Source organism: Berghia stephanieae, chromosome 7, assembly GCF_034508935.2.
Source record: "Berghia stephanieae isolate SIO BIC M18660-M18661 chromosome 7, UCSD_Bste_1.3, whole genome shotgun sequence".
In the NCBI taxonomy this organism is placed as follows: Eukaryota; Metazoa; Mollusca; class Gastropoda; order Nudibranchia; family Aeolidiidae; genus Berghia; species Berghia stephanieae.
Genome location: NC_088366.1, coordinates 29,296,770 through 29,316,046, shown reverse-complemented (window position 1 = coordinate 29,316,046; position 19,277 = coordinate 29,296,770). Strand labels below are relative to the sequence as shown.

The window sequence follows — 19,277 nt, the reverse complement described above, 5'->3', positions numbered from 1 at the left end:
GATATAAAGAGCGTTATTTGCTATTTTATTTACCAGTATTGTTTCCCCATTTTTATGGCAATATTCACTCATAAAATTCTGGCATATAGAATTATTACTGTGATTTTATACTGGTGAATCTCAAACAAATTAACCCTTTACACTTTGGGTTCAGTTTTTCACTAATGGGGTCCCGATAGCTCAGTTTGTAAAGTATTCGCTTCACATAAGTATGGGGATCGAGATATATCCCGAAAGCGGGCGAGATTCTTCTTTCTAACCGCCACCCCCGATCCACCCAGCTGTAATTGGTTAGCTGCGTCTGTTAGATCTGGTGTAAGTATTTTAAGATAGATTAGCATCCTATTCAAACGGTGGCAAACAATAGGCTTCAATTGTCATGACGTCACTTCCCTCGTAATGACGCAGGTAATTAACTGGCTCTAATCTATCGGAACAATGGCGGACCTCCTTATGAAATACTTCTCCGACGAGCATAAAAGTGTATCCAGAGGAGAAAAAGATTATAAATATGATCTTGTTTTGACTTTTATTCATTCTGATCACATGACATATGAAAAATTCTAGCCAGCATGAAGAATAAAAAGTACCGATTTTCTTTGTCTAGAACCACGCTGCTCGCCGTTGCTGGGCGACGTGACATCAGACTATTGAATCCAATTGCTATTGTACATTTCACGAATGACTCTGAATGACTACTTTTCTTTTCTAACCCGATATCATATCTTACCGTATGGTCAAAGAGCCAGTGTGAGCAATGCAACTCGACCTTCATTCACTTGGTAACAAAGGAAATCAGTCTTCAAAGGGTTAAAGAAGACCCTTTAAAAAAAAAAGAGAGATATTTTTTTTTTACTTCTATATCCTCTAAATACTCAAGGCGCTTTACAATAGTCGGAAGCCAGCAGTAATACAGAAACGCTTAACAAGTAGGACAAGGCAATGTCATCAGAAGATTGCTCGTTGAATCTGAAGTTCCCCATTAGAAGCAGTCCCCATTGTCTTACTTTTTCTTTAATGCCGTTAACTTTAAGATCTACAACTTGTTCTCTATCATCATGCTTTCGACTGGCACTTATAGGACCGGATAGTGTCACAAACGCTGAAAAAAACAAACATAAAAACAAACCAAAAAAAAATAATAATAAATAAACATCTTTGAGGTTTGTGACCAGTTTGAGTTTGAAACGTGACTCCTTTATTCATTTTTTAAAATTTCATCATTCTGATCCAATCTCACATTTTTATCTCGAGGCAAAACAAAACCTTGGCAATTTCAATAGAAATGTAGCTCAGACAATGTATTGCTTTTCCTTCATTTAGAATTCTTTGTAAGAGAAGTATCTAGATGTAACTCTGCCCAATCAATATTTGCCCGCTTTCTAAGATCATTAAACCTAATCTCTATTTAACCAGTTAATTGCCGTACTCTGAAAAAATAAGTATTTAAAAATTTGGCCAGAAAACTCGTCGTACAAATATCGATCGATTTAAATGACCTTCGTCTTGGCAAAAACACTCACCCCTCTGACTTTGCGAAATTCCAGGTTTGAGATTTTTACCAAGATGAGGGTCATTTAAATCGATCGATATTTGAAGGACAAGTTTTCTGGCCAGATTTTTAAAGACATATTTTCCCAGTGTGCAATGGTTAACTGACTAATTATGATATTATTCTTTTCAATACTGTGCCCAATGGCAGATTTTTAATGTTTTATCGTTTGCCGAAGACAGAACAATGGCGCGAGAACCGCAAGCATTCATGGCACGCACGCACAATAACTCCGTGTACGGATAAAAAAATAAATCATAATAATATTGGTCAGAATACATTTACTTAATGCTTAAAAACCTAATGTTAAATGATCATGAAATCAAGACTTCTAAAGAATTCTAAATAAATGTCGGATATATAGTCTAGGATTTGACAATTTGTTAGTCATTGGAAACTATTGACATAATATGGAGTGAACGTCTTATACAAAATGAGAAATAAGTTCTTCTGTGCGACTATGTGGTCTAATATGACACTCGCTTTCGGATCGGAAGGTCCTGGGTTCGAGCCTCGCTCGGCGCATGGTTGAGTCCTTGAGCCGCAGAGCAGCACGGCAAAGTGAGCTAGGATGAGGTGACTTGCTCAAGGCCACACATCGCAGCGGCGGGTGATCGAACTCGGTACCTTTCGGATACGAAGCAAAGACCGAACGGCTGAGCCAAGATAGTGGATATTGCACTATATAATTTTTTTTTTTATTTTATTTCTTTCTTTCTTTATTTTTTGGTCAAACTGCAGCAGCATCAAGAGGCGTTTAAGAAGAAACGCTTAGCGCATTATGGTCATTTGTGAGACTTTGTAATCTCGTGGTATGGATACATGACTTGAACCTGGAGATCTATGGTTCGAGTGCTGCTTCGGGCGGCGCAAAGTTGAGTATTTGGAAAAGTAGAGAGCATTCGGGGGAGAGGGTGACTGATGCCTGGAATCGTAAGAATTACATGTTTGTGTTGAGAATATTGACTTTTTAGCTTAAATGCTGGCCAAATAACAATGCAGCGTTTGTGTGTGTGTTGAACCCGTGACCTCAAGTAGTCGGGGAGAAGTGGCTCTCGATAAACTAGAATTTGAAGCGACTTTTTGGGGGTCGTGGATAGCTCATACGGTAGATCTCCCCGGTCAGGCGGAGTTGTCGTACCAGTAAGGTCGCTGGTTCAAGCCCCCATCGCCGCCGCGAAAGTTTTTATTCTCTGTTGTCTTCTGGTACTTTCCTACTTATTTTATTTCTTGTTATTAAAAATGACTAGGGAAAGGGTAAAAACGGAAAGGCTTCGGATAGAAACAGTACAGTACTGTCCATTTCCATTTGTACTGACGTGCACACATTTACAGGTCTGATAACCCATATTGATATGGACTCATTGTTGCAATGGAAATACTGTCTAACAAACACAAAGTTTCAAAGTTTATTCAATCTTAGGCTTTCGCCAATAAATCAACAATTTGATGACAAAATACATGAAAGTGGGAAAAAATGGTAAATGGAACCAAAAATAAACTGATACACCACACAAAAAAATACAACAATCGTAATACCACCAATACGTACAATAATAATAATAATAATAATAATAATAATAATAATAATAATAATAATAATAATAATAATAATAATAATAATAATAATAATAATAATGACAATAATAATAACAACAATAACAATAATAATAACAATAACAATATTACCATCATCATTACTACCACAATCATCACCATTACCGCTATCACTACCACCATCACCATCACTATTACGTTTCCAATCAGTTTTTCTCGTTTTAAATTTAAAAAAAAAATTGATACCCATCACAACAGACCTCCCTACTACAAAATACTGTCCATTGCAACAATGTTAAAACAAGCTCATAATTGTATTTGGCTATCAGACCTGCATATATGTGCACGTTGATTTTCATCCTTTCATTAGTCTTTTGACTATTAAATGTGCACCTCTTTGTTTTCTCAACACAACGAATATACTAAAATTATCGTATGTTTTTCTTTGTATTTGGTTCCTTTTTTTTTTTTTTTTTTGTTTCTTTTTTTTTTTTTTGGGGGGGGGGGGGGGCAGTCTTTTTTTCTAATAATAAGAAAATTAATAAATGATGGACATTTTAAATTTCTTTGAATCGAAGAAAACTTACGCATAGTTCCCAACTCAACTATCTTTGCTGACTTTAATATTCCTCGTTGAAACCCCCCGCAAACATCGATCTTTAAAATATATTTAGGATATTTTTAGAGGTTATCATTATGTAAAAAAGTCAATCCAATAAATATTGTTTATATATAGTCTTGAGAACATTAATTTTATTTCATTTTGTTTGTTAGTTAGTTTATTGTTTTTGTTTTATAATATTATTTTTTGTTTTGTTTTTTTTTTTTGGTTTTTTTTCCGATAATGTAAACAAAATGTTTCTATCTAAGATCTAAATTAGCATCGACAGCCAATTTCAACTGTGCTATGAAAAATCACTGTTTTCATATTTGGCGAAAAAAATAGTTTAACTTTAAATATCGATAGGTTCAAATAATTCTAAATTTGTCAAATTTGTCGATAAAAATCAAATCTGAGACTTGTCAAAATAACGTCTCGGGTTTGAGAATCTTTGGTAAATTTGAAATTTTAATATTAATCAATCGATAGCTACAGTAACCGTTTTCTAACCAAAATTTTTAAAAATGTGTTTTGTCAGAGTGGGCCAAAGCCACCCAGACATTGTAAATAATCAAATTACTTATACATTTATCACGTCGGGAATGATGAGAACTGACCAGACTACTAAATCAGTGATATCTACATTATACTCAAATGGCAATGTTGAACCAGATAACTGTCGTACTCTGGAAAAACACATATTTAAGAATTTGGTCAGAAATTGCATTATTTTTTGTTGTTTTAGATTAGACACTAATAGCGATGCAATGTGTGCTTTAGTGACGGGTTGCAGTGAGTTAAAAGTCCTCTCAAGCATTGACATTTTGATTTCATATAAAAACTACACATAAGGAAGTCTCGACAATTTTCATTATTTTCCGGGGGCGGGATTGAATTTCCTTACAGACTGATTTTTTTTTTTTTTACAAGGAGCCCAAAGGGCTTCTCTGTTTACTATTCTTTGGTAAAAACGGTAAGGTCTGCTTTTAAAACCGGAGAAAGAATGAGATAAACTATACATTAGGAGACCTTTTGTCTTGTCGTGAAAGGGTTAAAGACAAGTGTTTTCTCTATAATATTTGTTAATAGTCGAGCTTTGTTTACAAAGAGTATATCCGTTCTAATACAAGCAAATATAGCATGACTGTTTGTTGTGTGGATAAGGTTGGTTTAGTATAAATCATTCCCGTTCTGCCATTGAGTAATACCAATGAAGTATTATTGTCCTACATTATTTCTTTCTGTTCAAGATTGATGCCAATAATAGACAAAATATTGTAGCCACTGAGTGAACGTTGTCATGAGGCGGTTGGCGCAATGGACCTTTTATATTTCATTAAGCTTGATGTCCTGGAATCAGGTCAGAAAAACAAAGACATCTAATAGGATTCATAAGTCTTATGTCATGTCCGCCCAGCAACCAGCAGCTTGGTTCTAAACAAAGAAAATCTGTACTTTTTATTCTTCATGCTGGCTAGAACTTTTTCACATGTCATGTGATCAGAATGTATAAAAGTCAAAACATGATCAGATTTATTATGTTTTTCTCCTCTGGATACACTTTTGTGCTCTCGGAGAAGTATTTCATGAGGGCGCCCGCCATTGTTCCGATAGTTTAGAACCAGTTACTAAGTCATGGTCATACTATGCCTCATTACGAGGGAATTGACGTCATGACTATTGAACCCTATTGGTATCTTTGGGAAGGGAGGGAAGGGGGGGGGGCAGTAGTTGTTTTAACACTAATAGAGCCGAAATTTATTCCAGTTTCTGTAAATTGAAAATTGTAGAAAATATTGACACTTCTATCGAAATACACGTAGACGTTGCAGTTCTATAAATAACTGCAAAGTTCATACGCCTTAGCCTCATTATGATACCATTCTCTGTGCATGCCCTCGCCAACCAGTTAATGCCGTACTGTAAAGACACGTATTTAAAAATACAATTTTTTTTTGTTTTCAGAATATGGAAGTTAACTGATTACAAAATATTTTTCTTGATTTTATTTTCGTTTGATTATAAACAAAAAGAATTGCTTGGAACTGTTTTAGCTAGATAGACGTTTGTCGCAAAGTCCTTTAGGATAAAAAAAATCAAACAAATCATGGAAAGGTAGGGTCTGGAAAAAAAGAACATCTCGGCTTAATTCAGAGCCGAAAGTTAATTCTTTGCGTTATCTTTTAAGTAAGTCCAATACTTAACCAATCAAGCCATTGGGGTTTACTTCACCCCTCTGGTATTCACGCTGTCAACGGCCAGGTAATTATTTTTCACCTGAGTACGGTGGGAGATTGTGAGTTTATAGCCTTTTCCAAGGACTCAACTATGCGCCGAGCGAGGCTTGAACCCAGGACCTTCCGATCCGAAAGCCAGTATCATACCACTAGACCACATAGCCGCACAAATCGCGAAAAATGAATTTAGAATTAGAATGATAAGAAATAGGAAATTTGAGTATTTTGCAGTGTGATAACTTGAATGGAGATAAAGATAAAGTAATAAATAAATCTGACTCATGAACGAACAACATGTTGTTGATTTATTCAGATTTAGTCAGATTTATTCCCTTTATCTTTATCTCCATTTTATTGACTCATGAAGGCACCTCTATTTATTAGTGATAACTTGAATCTATTCTCCACCATACAGATACAAATGAACCCCAAACTTTATAACTTTTGATTCATGTTCAATTTCCAACACCTCGTTATTCCGGCATAACAGGGCTTTGAGACGATGGGATAATACGCAATATCAACTAAAAGCGTTGAAAGCGCTTTACAGGAGATTCCATACCAACAGGGAAACTGATCATGCGGTACGAGACACGACACGACGCTTGTAATAAGGGGGCTTTTTGTTATCAATCAGGTACTCATTTTTACACTTGAGAATGGTGAAAGAATGGGAATAAATAGCTCTTCCAATCACTCATGTTTGAGTCGCCATAGCAGCTGACTGGAGCCAGGGCCCTTTCAGTCAGAAGGCGAGTCATGCCACAATACCACAAAACCGCACGATGTTTATTAGTTTTGTTGTTTTAGTTTATTTGGTATATTAAGTAGTTGTCAGATACTCGTATTGTAAAGTATTCTAAAGAGCCACAATTATTTAGATTTAGATGAGTCAAATGTTATATTGAATCCTTTGTAAAAAAATTGTCATAGAATAGATGAAAGTAGAATTTCAACGTTAGATGAAGTTAATTAAATGACAAAGATTATAGCGTAATTAAACCTTTGTCCGTCGGAATTAATCTTTTAATTTGAACTCAAACATATAAAAAAGGTATATTGAGCCATCAGAACTCATATAATTTCCATTGTTTTATCCCTCTCAGAAGTTCAATGAATATTTTATTTATTTAATGAATACGAGATAAACATTTTTAGTATTCTCACAAAACAAAAATTTGGTAGTTGAAATGGTTAATACTACTTTTTAAATCCAAGTGCCGAATGGAAATATGTCAATTTAAAACTGAGAGACAAAGAAATTGGCGGGTAGGGAGGGGGGGGGGCAATCTTGATGGAATGGAGTTAAATCCAACATGACTCGAAATATTGTAATATTATTGACATATTGTGCAAGTTGATTCATCACGACTATGAAGATTGGAGCAGGTTGATTGAGCTTACCTCCCCTGCCCCATTGTTTATTACTTCCAAGGGATGCCCCTGGCAAGTTGGGCAGTTCACTGCGGTCGAAAAAGTTTATTGAAAGATCTCAGTATCGGTATTTGGCAGGTGAAAGGGCGGACCTTTTTGATCGGCACTATTCACGAGATTGACCAATAACATTTTAGGGCGTGACCATGGCAATTGTCTAGCTAAAAAAAAAGACTTTGGACAATGTTTGAATGTTCCCTCTCTCCAAAAAGCACAGGGTTGCATGACAGGTGGACTTGAAGATATGCCAAAATTGTGTGTATATATATTGACTCTAGACGTTTGTCCAAGTTCAGTAGAAAATGACTTTGGAGATATGTCAAAGTTCAATTGAACATGGCTTAAAATTTTGTCAAATCTATTAGAGATATTTGATCGTCGCTTCAAACTAGAATTATGTCAGGATAAAGTGGGTAAATATAAAATTTGGGGCTTTGTTTTTATGGAGTTATGTAAATCATCCTAAATTAAATGTATAAACTTATCTAAAATTCAATTATTTTCTCTAGAAACTTTAATTTTCTGCATCTAAGTCAATCCGACATAATTCTTTTTTTGAGTCTATGGCATGTCAAATTTCAAATGAATATAATGCTAGAGATGAAACAAATTCCAATTGAACAGATCTCTAGAGATATATCAAATTTCAGATGAACATAACTCAAGAGATATAACAAATTTCAACTGAACTTTACTCTAGAGACATATTAAATTTCAGTTGAACATGACTATTATTGAGGTTTGTTGACGTGAATTGATCATCACTCAAGAGATAACACGAACGTTTTTTGCCTTTTACGCCCATTGGTGTGCAGGGCAGTAATATACGATTCTTTCATTTCTTTGTATTCATTTAACGAGTTGTTATTTTTTTTTCTTTATCGTGCCCAATAACACTACGAGCTTGCTTGAAAATAGACGGTCTAGTCAGTACGACACCAGACGCAGTTTTTTTCCCCGACCATTAGACATAATGTGTCAAAGTTAAATTTATCATTAATTAAGGTTATCTATTCATTACTTTTGAGATATTTCAAAGTTTAATTATTCATGAGTTTAGATATATTTTAAAATTTGATTATTCTTGAATTTAGGGTATCTCCAGGTTTAATTTATTATTACTTAAGAGATTTGTCAAAGTTTAATTTTCATTACTTTAGGGTATTTCAAAGTTTAATTATTCACGACTTTAGAGGTATGTCAAAGTTTAATTTTTATGACTTTAAATATTTGTCAAAGTTAAATAATTCATGACTTTTTAAAAATTCCATAATTTGATTATAAATGACTTTAGAGGTTTGTCAAAGTTCAAATTATAATGACTCTTGAGACGCATCAAAGTTTAATTATTCATGACTTGAAAGATATATGTCAAAGTTTAATTGCGCATACTTGTGAAATGTCCATTTTTAAAATCATCACACTCAATCAACGGACTTCTCAATACTACATTGACTTATTCCCCGCAGGAAAGCCTTATGAAAACAGAAAAGTGTCTTCTAATGTAATATAATTCTTTAGACAAAAGGCGACAACACTTCAACGCGTATTTCCCTATTTTTCTTTCCCCAAGACGCAATCGCGCAAGAAAATCGATAACAATAACACGCTATGGGGAATTGGCGATTGTCGCCCCTTTGGAGAAGGTGTCGTGGAAATTAACGCTTGATTAGCTAGCTAGATGGCTACTTGGATCCCGTTATCGGATTTCAACGACACGTCGACAAATGTTCATGCATCCTTGGGGGAAACACGCCAGAGATGATTGTGACGTGATAGTGGTGAATGTATATGGAGGGCGAGGGAACACATACAAAGTCTGACACCCGGTTTTGTCCCTTGTTGTTAGTCATAACCATTTAGCATCGACAACAATAAGTGAGCAATAAATAGATACATAAATACATGGATCAACGGATTACTTAATGCGGTCAACCGTCTCAAACTCTGTCACGGTGACCTTTACTGATAATTTGATATTTTAAAAACCAACTTATAAAATTTTAAGTTATAATAGAAACTTCCATCAAGGAGAATGAACGCATTTTTCTGAAATGTTCGAAATGTTTGTTTTTTTAATCCGTATTAGAATAATTTTGCCTTTAAAATCTATTCTCCTCATGATATTTTAGTTCATTCCCATCTGCTATCAGATTTACAACAAAGGTCACAAATATGCACTTTTTAATGTCTATTCTGACCTGGGGGTCCCGAGTTTGAGACCCAGCGCCTGCATCTTTATAAAAGAAACGAATAGATAGCCACATTGGTTGCATGGCCTTGGTTGCCCAGCTTCCTTAGCGTGTAAGGAGTTAAAAAAGAAACTACAAAGCACGTATTTGATGGGTTTTCTTCCTCTGAAGATCCTCCGCTTCGGTTCTATCTGATTTTGAAACGGCCAACGGCCACTAGTTGAACGGTGTGTTGTGACGATGCTACCGGGCGGGTTCGCGACGATGCACGAATGCGGACCGGACTTTGCTGATTGGGTCGATCGTCATAACATAGTAGTGTGAAAACCATAAGAGGCTGCTGCCACTTGTTCAATTTGGTGTCATGTTGTGGTGAATAAAAATACCAAAGTGTAACCCATCACCTTTTATGTGGGATATCATGTGGGAGTGAGCAAGATTCCAAACAGTGAGTTGAACGTAACAATAAACATAAATGCGGCTATGTGGCCTAGTGGTATGACATTCGCTTTCGGATCGGAAGATCGTGGGTTCGAGCCTCGCTCGGCGCATAGTTGAGTCCTTGGAAAAGGCTCTTTACTGAGGTATAAAATGAGTACTTGGACGTCACTGAGTTCTTTGTTATTGTTTTTTGTCATCCATGTTTATAAGTAATTCTGTCTAAGCTGCATTAACCAGAATATAAACCTTCAAGGTTACACATATCTTTGTGTGTTGGTCCGTTATATTTCTGGATGGCAATGTTGTTAGTTTCTTAGCCGGGCGCAGAGTATCTATGGTTTTAAGCCAGCCTTTTTAACGAGTAGTTCTCACTAAATTCTATCAATCAGACAAAAACGCTCAATGTTACACATAGTTTTGTGTGTTGGTACGTTATTTCCGGCTGGAGGATTTTATGACTTTTTGGATAAACGCAATGAATAAATTGAACCTTTGCGATTAGTTAAACAAATCATAACATCCGCCTACCGGATATGACGTATCAACACACAAAACGATGTGTGACCTTAAATGTTGATAGTCGGATTAATACAATTTAGTGAGAACTCATTAAAACAATGGCTGGCTAAAAGCAAAGCAAAGAGCTGAGTGACGTTAATTTCGTTCTAGCTATTATTAAACACAATTCACTGTTCGCTGTCCACGAGAGATCATCGATGTATTTTGACGTACTTTTTAACCCTCCCCCTACCACCCAAAGGAAAATCGTCACATTCGTTACGTTGCAACCAATAGCCTTCAACAGTCGTGACGTCACTTCCCTCCTAATGACGCATAGCAACTTAGCAACTGGTTCTAAACTATCGGAACAATGGCGGATTCCCTTATAAAATACTTCTCCAACGAGCATAAAAGTGTGTCCAGAGGAGAAAAACATTATAAATCTGATCATGTTTTGACTTTTATACATTCTGATCACATGACACGTGAAAACGGTCTAGCCAGCATGGAGAATAAAAAGTACCGATTTTCTTTGTTTAGAACCAAGCTGCTCGTTGCTGGGCGACGTGACATCAGACTATTGAATCCTATTGATGTCTGATTTTAATTAAATTTCTTTCATAACTACATCACAAATATAAAGAACTTTGTTTTGTTACAGCTGTGAAAACTTGACACTGTGTTGTAGAACTCATTCTGCTGAACAATGTTTTGTATAGAAAGATGCATTTCTTTTCGATTAAAACATTATCTGTTTTTGTGTTGAGTGAGTATGAAGTTTTGGGGAAAGTTCTGAAAATGGCTGGTAAGGATAGAGTTAAACAATGTCAGACTATTAGTTAACGAAGCTTACGGATGATACCACAAAACCACAACATGATGTCAGCTTATGTCTCAGGCAAATCATATAGTTTCCCTAAATGTTTTGTGCGATATGTGGTGTAGTGGTATGACACTCTCTTACGGATCGGAAGGTCCTGAGTTCGAGCCTCACTTTGCGCATAGTTGAGTCCTTGGAAAAGGCTCTTTACTCACATTCTCTCACCGTACTCAGGTGTAAAATGAGTACTTGACCGTTAACAGCGTTGTCTCTGTCGGAAAAAAAAAACTGTAATAACGCCTTACAGGCGTCATGTCTCGTTCCCACATGTTACATGTTGCTGCTGGTCAGGGACACCTTGTAAAGCGCTTGGAGCACATTAAGTGGATATTCCTCTATATAAAAGCTTAAGCTCAAGCTCAAATGTCTTTCGCTCATAAACAAATCAATAGAGAATTATTTATTTTAAGTTTCGGATTTGTCTAGTATTGAAATCTTATATGGACTTCAGCTGGGGAGTATTAAATCGGCTCTGAGTTTAATTTTATCATACTTACAATAGCCTTCAAAAGTCATGACGTCACTTCCCTCGTAATGACGCATGGTAACTTAGTAACTGGCTCTAAACTATCGGAACAATGGCGGACGCCCTAATGACATATTTCTCCGACAAGCATAACAAGTATATCCTAAGGAGAAAAACATTATAAATCTGATCATGTTTTGACTTTTACACATTCTGATCACAAGACATATGAAAAGTTCGAGCCAGAATGAAGAATAAAAAGTACCGATTCTTTTTGTTTAGACCCACGATGGCCGCCGTTGCTGGGCGACGTGACATCAGACTATTGAATCCAATTATGAGTCACCGACACATCAGGTGTAATGTCGGGTTGAGGCGAATGCCGAAATGTTGTTATTAAGTTATGCGGCCTTTGATGTAGAACCATGTTGGGGGTGTTGTGTTATATAAAATCTCAACTTCTTATAATATCTTAACTTCAAAGAGAAATGTATGTGCATATAGAAAGACCGTCGTTGAGCATCTTTGATTTATAAAACTATGGGTTATAATCGACTCGTACGTATGTGCAAGTCTGATAACTTAAATGGTTATGGGCGCGTTGTTGTAATGAAAATATTATACACTCCAAATCAACACAAAATATTGCCCATTACAACAATGTTAAATCAAACCCATATTTAATTGCGTTCGGATATCAGACCTTGCAAATATGCGCATCTTGGTTATAATAGAATCGATTATCGCATGGAAAGGATCGATACAATAAGACTGATTCCTATTATTTCCTAACCTTGTAACCTAGATTGTTAATGGAAAAAATAAAAAAGAAAACCTCACTCACATTCAACCAAACAAGGATTTATTTTCCTTTTCAACGAATAACAACAATACACCCACCATTCAAAAGACTAATAAAAAACCCATTACTAGTTTACAAAGAAAATAGAGTTGATGTTTTTTTTATTATATATTATTGTATCACGATTATTTTTGTATGATGACGTCAGTAATGCTATCGCCATTGTTTAGCTTGTGTCAAGGATTATGTTGTTCTGTTTTGTTTTGTTTTGTTTTGTTTTATTTTCATTTATAAAGATGTTGCATAAACACAATGAAGGCTTTAAAAAAAAAAAAAAAAAAAATAAAAAAAAAAAAAAAAAAATATATATATATATATATATATATATATATATATATATATATATATATATATATATATATATATATATATAGATATAGATATATGTTATCATTATGGATATTTTGTTAGTAAATCATTGATTGTTCCTTTTTAAGAAAGGGCAGGGGTTGGGGTGGGATTGACATACACGTATTTGCAGGTCTGATAACTGAACGCAATTATGGGCGTGATTTAACGTCGTAATGAAGGATATTTTGCGTTTGAACCGACGTGTACTTATTTGCAGGTCTGATAGCCCAATTCATTATGGGCTCAATGCTGTAATAGAATTCGAAAAAGATGACGCAAAATATTCTCCATTACAACAATGTTAAAATTAGGCCCATAATTGCGTTTGGATGAGAGACCTGCAAATATGAACAGGTTGGTTTGAGCGTATTTCCATTACAAGAATGAGCTGAAAACGACGTGTACTTATTTGCAGGTCTGATAACCCAAATTCTTATGATCTCATTGTTGTAATGGAAAAAAAACTCTCAAATCAATGTTGTCCATTACATTAAATTAGGCCCATAAATGCTTTCGGTTATCAGACCTACAAACATGTGCACGCAATGTGTGGTCTATGTGCTCTTCACTGCATAGTTGATAACTTGACGCAATTATGAAGTTTGTTTTAACACTGTCGTAATGAAAAATATTTTGTATCGATGTGAGGGTATTTCCATTACATCAATGAGCCCGTAACAATTTGGGTTATCAGACCTGCAAATAAGTACACGTCAGGTGGGATCTTTTGCCATTTAGTGTTGGAGATCACGCTTACTGTGACTTCAATCCCCTTATATTAGGATTCACTTTTCCAGATTGATTTCTATTTTTGCCTTGGAATGAAATTACTTAGTTGTGTGCTGGCCCTGGCCGGACTCCTTGACTGAGAGGCAAACAGTCAAACGTATAGAATTAGTAGTTAGAGATGATTTTTCCCCCACAGTGATATATCGAACCACAAAGACGCACAAGTGATAATTGCTTCGTTAGAATGTAGTTGAATAAATAGCTCTGCAGCTCTTACAGCTAAAACAAGATTGAATTATCTAAACATTTTTTATTCAAGTTCAAATCTGCATAAATATTCAATTTTACAAATTTTCACCAATTCTTAATACACTTGTTTTTCTTAAATTAATTTCAAAACATCACAGTAAAAATTGTTTTTCATTTTTCTCATGGCAGTCACTCAAATTTCCTCAAATAGATTACCTAAGTAGTCCTTCAGAGCCATTGGGCCCATGGAGCCGGAGTTTATCCCGGTTTCTATAGTGTGAACGGAGAATAGCAATTGCTTGCTATCCTTTAGATAGGATGGTAGTCTATCGCAAAGTACTTTTCGCCAAATCTAACGGTCTCAGCTACCCATTCACTGCTGGGTGGACAGGGGGGGGGGGGTTCAGAAAAAAAATATCGACTGCACCCGGGATCGATCTAGGTCCATTTGCGTGTGAAGCGAGTGCTCTATCAACTGAGCTATTGTGACCCCCTAAATAGACTACCTACCATGTGATCAATTTCAGTAAGTAGAAGGTTAAAGATTTGTTTTCTTGTCTAAAATTGTATCGTTACCAGCTTTACAGATTTATATAGAATTTCTTAGCTTATCAAGATCAAATGACCCTTCTTTTCTACCGAGCAGATTTTTAAAAAAGGATATATTTTGCAATACTTGGAAAGAATATCTTGTCCAGTAAGGAAACAACTTTTGTTACTACCTCACCTTTAACAAACTGAATTCTTCCTTCGAGTTGGTTGATCTTTTTCTTCATATTTACATTTGGCTGCGATTCATTTGCGCAGTTTGAAGCGCAAATGATCATATTATATTTCAGATGCTGCTCTACGTTTGCGCAAGAATTTTTTTTTTATTGCAGGCCTGCTTCGCTTAGACTTGCACAGAATTTTTAAACGGTCAGGTGATTCATGTTGATGCACCATGTAGCACACATGCGTATAGGACTGTTACTTTTTTGTTGTTTTTTTCCCAGCTTATTTTACTTTGTTTTTTATTTATTTATTCATATTTTTATTTTGTTGGGGATTTTTTTTCTTTTTTTTCTTTTTTTTTGGTGGGGAGAGGGTTAAAAAAAAACAACTTTATTGGTCAATTAGAACAATTATAACACTGGAACAATGAAAAAAAGATGACTGGGCAAGCGTAATCCGGATATTCAAAAAATATCTGCGCAAGTAAAAATGATTGCACGAAGAAAACAGCGCAAGTGAGTAAAGGCGTGGCCTATTTGTGACGTTATTCTGGGCAAGTGAATTGCGCAATACATTTGACCGATCACATCAATACGGCATTACTAGATTGAATCGGTGGGTCACATCTTGCGAATATAATTATTTCTCTAATTATCTCTCTGTCTTTCTATTTATCTGTCTGTCTATCTATCTATCTATCTATCTATCTATCTATCTATCTATGTATCTATCTATCTATCTATCTATCTATCTATCCACCCATCTATCCATCCATCTATCTATCTATCGATCTATCTGTCTGTCTATGTATCTATCCATCTGTCTATCTACCTATCTATCCATCTATCTATCTATCTGTCTGTCTTCTGTCTATCTATCTATCTATCTATCTATCTATCTATCTATCTATCTACTTAATATTTCACGCCATGTATCTGAATAAAGAGATGTAATCTAAGGAGAGAGATAGAGAGCAACAGAGAAGAGATATATAGAGGAAGAGATAGATAGATAGATGGATAGATAGATAGATAGATAGATAGATCGATAGATAGATAGATAGATAGATAGATAGATAGATAGATAGATAGATAAAGATAGAAGAGACAGCAGAGAGAGAGAGGAGAGAGAGAGAGAGAGAGAGAGAGAGAGAGAGAGAGAAAGGCCCACCTTGAGAGAGAGAGAGACCTACCAAGAGGGAGAACTACTTAGAGAGATAGAGAGAGAGAGAGAAAGAGAGAGAGGGAGAGAGAGAGAGAGAGAGAGAGAGAGATTTAGAGGGAAAGAGAAATCTTCCTAGTGAGAGACTGGGGGTTCAATACAGCTTTGATCAAAGCTAGTTTTGATGTACTTAGGACAACTTATCTACATCATCATTGTAATCTTACTCTAATTCCCCTATCGGCCATGGATATCCTTCATTTAATGAAATTAATCAATGACTAGATTTATTTATCGGTCAAATCAATAACGATTTAGTAAAAAAAAAAAAAACAACTTCTCAGGTAAATTTGTGAGAAACCGCCTCGAAACAGTATTATGTCGGGGTGGCAAAGTATACGATGCTAAATATGTAATTTATAGTCAAATATACAAGATTTGGGTTATGATTTTATATTTTGATGTTTTGTTGAGAATGAAGACCGTTACTGACCCAGCTGAAGGACCGCACAGGAAAGTCACTTGTTAACGGTTTTAGTCGCGTATGGCTTCACCTACCTCCAAATTCATTTCATCAAACAAGCGTCAGAAGTCTTCTTTCGTCCTAATAATAGCCACCTAGTATATATATATATATATATATATATATATATATATATTATATATATATATATATATATGGATAAGAGAGGAGAGGGAGAGAGAGAGAGAGAGAAAAGAGAAGAACGATGAGAGAAGAGAGAGAGAGAGAAACGAGAAAGAGGATGGGAGAATAGAGGGGAGAGAAGAGGCAAAGGTGGGAGAAAAAGAAGAGAGTGGGATTGAGAAGAACAAAGAAAAAAAGAGAGATAGATAGGATAGAGAGAAAAAGAAAGAGAGAAGAGGTAGGGAGAGAGAGAGAGAGAAGAGAGAAGATCGATAGATAGATAGATAGATAGATAGATAGATAGATAGATAGATAGATAGATAGATAGATAGATAGATAGATAGATAGATAGATAGATAGATGAATATATGGGTAGAAAAAGAGAATGAGATCAAAGCAACAAGCTGGGTATGTCATGAGTAGCTTTGATGTCTTGGCCTATCGGCTTTATGATTTCCTTCCATCATCATTATTATTACTATACTGACATCAACAATAAAATCCCCTTCCATAGATTGAATAAATCAAAGCGGTGTGAGGTCATGAGGCATAATATTGTTTATCGGGAAAAATCGATTGCCAGGTTAAAAAAAAAAGACGTTGAAATCCCTTGGCATTACTGCTATATACTGTATTGACAAAACGCATTTTTTTCCCCGTTCTGGAAGGAAAAAAAGCCTTAAATATGACCTACCGTCTCAAAACGGGGTTATTTCGTAACTTGCCATGTTTCGTAAAAGTAGAAAACGGTAGGGGCTGTCTGAAGCCGGTGATCATAAGATACTAACGAAAGAGTGAAAATGGAGAGGCTTCGTATGTGAACAAAACAGACAATGGACGTTTCGGGTACAAACCCTTCGTCAGCACAACAATACACAAATAAACGTGGAAAACAAATAAAATATAATGAAAAATAACTTGTATGGTCTGTACTCAATGGTGGTTACAGTTAACATGTTTCGTAAAAGGTTTTGGATTTGTTACTTTAACCCTCCTCTTGACAAGTACACAACAATCGCTACATTAGATAAAATACAACCGTTTTATTGAGATCTGTCGTTATTGATTACCAAAATATTTGAGAATGAATCTGTATTAGAACTATCAGAAATTCACACCATATTGTAACGATGGTATTTATTCTGGAAAAACTTATAGTGTCTTATTGCACTTGAAATTTGGCAAAACAATCTTTTTTTCTTTTTTTCTTTTTTATTGTAGTGGAGAGGTATGTCTATTCTGAAAATGACTGATAAGGAAAGAGTTAAAGAAATAAAACAAGAAATGATGTGAGTAGAAAAGTGCCAGATGACAAGAATAGAGAATAAATACTTTCGTCTCCTCAATGTCGCAAAAAAATTTATTCTCTTTTGTCTTCTGGCACTTTTCTACTCACTTCATTTCTTGTTCTTATCAACATAATAAGTGCCTGCTCCACTCACTTTTCAGAGAGTTAAAAGACTACATCTATTGCCCCCAATAAAAACAAATACGTCACCCAAGTCTTTCATATTTACTATAAATTCATATTTTTAAAGTATTTGAATCAACCCGACATAGTACCGTTTTGAGGAGATGGTCATAAATATCCATGAAATAAAATGACCCTCAACTTGTCAAGAATTGTGAAACCTGAGACTGATAAGAATTGGTAGATTTCAGACCTTTTGACACGTCGAAGAGGTTCAATATCGATCGATATATATATATATATAAAGTTTTCTGTCAAATTTTTAATATGTGTTTTGTTAGAGTATGTCAGGATGCAAGGTCTTGCTGGCAATCAAAGACAGACGACTCAACAATGTCATTTTCTAAAGCCATTTCATTTTAGTAATTATTGATTTTGGCGGTGAAGGCCGAATCGGACCATTATACAATGTATCGTATTTTTACAAAGTCTTGGTAAAGGTTGTATTGAGTTAATTCAGTCAATGGGTAGGTAATCATAGCCTAACTTTGGTAACCGTGTTGTGTTCGTGTTCGTGGGTAAAGCATTTTTGCTCACGCTAATAATACTGCTCGACCTAGATATGGATCGAAGGTCATAGGTAGTGAGTTATGTTGTAAAATTTGCTAACACATAAAGTGCGCCTATAAGGCTACATAAAAAGTTTTCCGTAGAGATAAAAGGCCCCAAAGAGACAGATTTTAACTGGATTCTGTCATGTAGCTTTGTAATTATTGCTTGCTACTCTTTGGATGGAACATCAGTCTGTTGCTAGGTATCTTATGCAGATCAAACAGGTCTTGCTTACTAATTAGTAATGGATGATAGTCAGAGAAAAATAATCGGCTAAATCTGAGTCTGGCGATAATCTTTTCTTGTATATAAAGCTCTTGGACTTTCCAGTTTTTATGTTTTCTTGTGAAAAAATGGACGATTCTTGCATGGTTCTATCTATGCCTTTGTGTAATAATATTGAATACATGCACCTACTCGTTTTACAACAAAAGAGGTCTTGCGAATTGCATTTGCGTCTTCAATATGTATGGTTTTATTCCTGTAAAAATCCATTTCTAACGACAAATGGCCAGGGAGTACAAATTTAATTTAGAACCTAGGTTATTTTTCTCTTAATATAGTTAAGTTTTCGTGTTTAATTGATTGCCACAGCATGTTACATCCTTCAAATATCTAGGAGTGTTGCTGACCAAGGATGTAACGAGCACAAAGAAGGAAGTCAAATCAAGGATAGACAAG

The 19,277-nt window shown here is 35.4% G+C and overlaps 1 protein-coding gene across 4 annotated transcripts in view; it reads left to right on the top strand.

Annotated features, from left to right (window-relative positions):
* Window positions 1–19,277, top strand: part of LOC144977016 (calbindin-32-like) — a 149,132-nt gene that overhangs the window by 39,403 nt on the left and 90,452 nt on the right. The gene's annotated exons all lie outside the window — the stretch shown is intronic.